The 3,814-nt window shown below is 42.2% G+C and overlaps 1 protein-coding gene across 1 annotated transcript in view; it reads right to left on the bottom strand.

Moving 5' to 3' along the window:
• Positions 1 to 797, bottom strand: part of DNAL1 (dynein, axonemal, light chain 1) — a 39,950-nt gene extending 39,153 nt beyond the window's left edge. The window contains exon 1 of the mRNA XM_008584012.1: positions 731 to 797. The gene's annotated coding sequence lies outside the window, so the exon portion shown is untranslated. The remainder of the gene's footprint in view (positions 1 to 730) is intronic.
• Between the last annotated feature and the right edge of the window lie 3,017 nt (positions 798 to 3,814).

Genomic DNA, 3,814 nt, shown 5'->3' with positions numbered 1-3,814 from the left:
ACACTGAGGGTTGCGATCCGTTGCCGGACACGGAAAAAAAAAAAAAAAGACAAAAGACAAAAAATAAAAAAATAAATAAAAAAATAAATAAAGAGCTCTGATTGGGTAGACCGCTGGTAGATTTCAAACCTAAGGCAGCGGCATTTCTCAAAGTGTGGTAGGACGCCCCCGCCCCCCCCAATTTTAGAATCTCTTGAGGTGCATTGCCAAAATGCACATTCCTGAACCCCCCAATCATATTTAAAATCCCTAATCTGCATTCCAACAAGTCCATAATTATGCATACTGAAATTTGAGAAACAATATATCCATCAGGGTGGGCTTGACAGTGATATCTAGTAAATGTGCACCGCACTCTACCGAGTGAGCCACGGGCCGGCCCCGAAAGTGCACACTTTTAAGTAGGAGTTGAGGAGCATCATTAGGAAAAATCATTACTTCATAAAGAGCTCTGATTGGGTAGACCGCTGGTAGATTTCAAACCTAAGGCAGCGGCATTTCTCAAAGTGTGGTAGGACGCACCCCCAATTTTAGAATCTCTTGAGGTGCATTGCCAAAATGCACATTCCTGAACCCCCAATCATATTTAAAATCCCTAATCTGCATTCTAACAAGTCCATAATTATGCATACTGAAATTTGAGAAACAATATATCCATCAGGGTGGGCTTGACAGTGATATCTAGTAAATGCTCTCATCGTCATTCACAGGGCAACCTGGGTACCGTCACACGTTAGGAATACTGATGCAATCTGTATTACACAGACCCCTTTCGTAAACAGCTCCCCTCTCCATCTCGCCGGGAGGTGGGACGGCCGGGGCGGGGGCGGTGGTTAAATTATTTCTATGCAAAGAATATCTTTATCCACACTCTCCTTCCCATCACTTTTCCCATTTTCCCACTCCAATCTGCTCTTTTTCGAGAATTTTCTGCTCTTTGCCCTCCCTTTTCTTGTGTCAGAGTCTCTCCGCCTTCACCCAGCATCCACTCCACCCCAGGCCGCCCTCACCCCAGAACGCCCCCTGCAAGGGCTTCTCCTTCGCCTCAGGCCTCCGACTCCACGGAGTTAGCATCCGCTACCGGCTCCCTTCCGCTGTTCAAGGACCACCCCCCACCCCCGACCTGAACACTTCACAGTAACACTTTCCCACTCCCAAACTCCTCTCAGCCTCGGCTACAAGGCCCTGACGGTACTCACCATTCCGGCCGTTGCTACTGTCACCGCTCTGGTTGCTAGGGCCCTCCGGGTCAGTGCGCGTGCGCACCTCTTGTTGCTCTCCGCGGCTGCCTACTCTGGCCGCTGGCCGCTCTCTCCGCCCTCGGCGGGGGGCGCGAGAGGGGCATTGTGGGACGGCGTGGCGGCCGTCAGGGTCCTCCCGCCCGGCTGCGGTTGTTGTTCCCGGTCAAGAAGATGAGAGGAAAGGCAGTATGCCGGGGAGAGAAATTTTAAAAGTTCTTTTAGGAGAAGGGTAGTTGTTAAGGGGAGGTTTTAAAGTTTTAAACTTTAAGCAGGTACTCCCTTCACATCGGCTGAAATTGCTTTCGGTAGGGAAATTCCCCTCGCCATGCGACTGAGAGTGCCCACGGCTGACCTCGACCGAATGTCCTGTTTCCTTACCCCTGACCCTCCAGGGAGCCGCAGGCGGCTGAAAGCCTGATTCCACATTCAAAATACCACATGCTGACTTTACCTAATCGAGGTGTCTTTTTCCCCCACCTACCAAATTAGCTAAGAATTGTAGGAAAAAAAGAGAGAGTTGCTGGATGTATAGAGAAATAGGCACGTGCAAGTACCCTGCTGTTTATCATTGAAACAGCCTTTCTGGAGGGCTGTTGGCAAATATGCATGTTCAAAACCTTTTGCACCCTTTGTGACCCAGCAGTTCCACTTCTAAGACTTCATCCTGAAGAAATAATAAAACACGTGCACAGAGATATATGTTCAAAGCTTTAAAAGCAAAGGGTAAAACAACTCAAATGTCAACAAAAGAGAATTGGCTGAGAGTATTGAACATCCAAACAATGGAATGATATACTGCCATCAAAAATGTTGCTGAGATGCATCCATTCAAAAGCAAAAGTAGTCATCATGTTTTAAGTAAAGATGCAAGTTACCAAACGAAACAGTTGATATGATCCTCTTTGAAAAATTTCGTTAGCTCAGTTGATTACAGCATGGTGCTGATAACAGGGTTTGATTCCTGTACCTGCCAGCCACCAAAAAATATATACATATATATAAACATATGTATAGAGAGAGCACGCACATATATATACATAAATATATGTCTAAAAAGTTAATTATGAGGATTTAACGTTTGTTATCAACTGAATTGTGTCTCTGCAAAATTCATATGTTGAAGTCCAAGCCTTCAATGTGACAGTGTTTGGAGATAAGGCCCTTAAGGAGGTAATTAAGGCGGGGCCATAATCCAATAGGACTGGTGTTCTTATGAGTAGGAGGCATACCATCACAGAGAAAAGGCCATGTGAGGACCTTTCTGGAAACCAACCCTGCCGGCACCTCGAACTTGTAGTTCCAGCCTCCAGAACTATGAGAAAATAAATTTCTGTTGTTTAAGCCACTTGGTCTGTAGTGTTTTATTATGGCAGCCCAAGCAGACTAACACAATGTTCATTTTGATTGTTTATTTCGATTGTGCTATAATGTGGATGTTTTAATTTTGGAAATAAGAAATAAATTTCATTTTGAAAAAGGCAATTTAATCAATCACACTTTTAAAAAGTAGGAAATAGTAAATTGTTTATTAAAGAAAATGAAAGTGTGAGCTGGCAGGTTAGCTCACTTTGTTAGAGCATGGCCCTGTAACACTAAGGTCAAAGGTTTGGGTCCCCGTACTGGCCAGCCACCAAACAAAATAAAAATGTAACACCAAGGTCCGGGGTTCAATGCCTGTACCAGCCAGCCACCAAGAAAAAAAAAAAAAAGAAGAATGTGTATCCATAACTTATCCAACTTTTGTCCTTGTAGTGTTTTTCAGAAGACCTTTACGCTCTACACCTCTCCTAACTAGAATTTTTCCTTGCCTGCCAAAATCTCTACCAATTTTGTTTATGTGGCTGTAATAGGAATCTAATCCTCAAACATATCTGATAACCCAGCAGAATATTCATTTTACTTAAAACTATGGATTCCACCATATGGAATTGGTATTAATGGTAAAAGATCATTAATAAATCATTCTTAAGGATTGCTCAGAACATTGCTTCTACTTCCTCAGTATCATTGTAGTAGTAAACTGACCATCAATATGTTTTATTTACCACTATATAAACTGTATGTCATCAGAAGTTTACTTGTCTCTGTAAATTAATTCACTATATTTTGGTACATTTTATATCAAAAACATTTTGAGTTTCAGATTCTCAAAGGTTGAAAACATTTACACAGGAAACAAAAGAATTATATAACTTGGATCCTTCCTTTGTTCTTTTACATACTCCAAAATGACAAAATAGATTCCAAAAGCTGTTTACAAGTGACTTTGGGTTCACTTGCTCTTATTTCAGGCCTGGGTAAAACAAAGTTGAGACAAAGGTTTAAAATATTTATAGAAGTAGTTTCTCAAAATTCAGAAAATCTAGGAGACCCTTTGAAAAGTATAGATAAAATAGTGTTAAATGATAGAAAACAGAAGCAAATATTATAAGAATCTTTAATTTTTTTTAAATTTATTTTTTATTTTTTTATATATTTTTTTATTTTTAAAAGATGACTGGAGGGGCCGGCCCGGTGGCGCACTGGATAGTGCGCCGCTTGGGAAGTGCGGCGGCGCTCCCGCCCAAGGGGTC

The sequence above is a fragment of the Galeopterus variegatus genome, unplaced genomic scaffold (assembly GCF_000696425.1).
Source record: "Galeopterus variegatus unplaced genomic scaffold, G_variegatus-3.0.2 Scaffold101, whole genome shotgun sequence".
Classification (NCBI taxonomy): Eukaryota; Metazoa; Chordata; class Mammalia; order Dermoptera; family Cynocephalidae; genus Galeopterus; species Galeopterus variegatus.
This window is presented reverse-complemented; position numbering and strand designations above follow the sequence as displayed.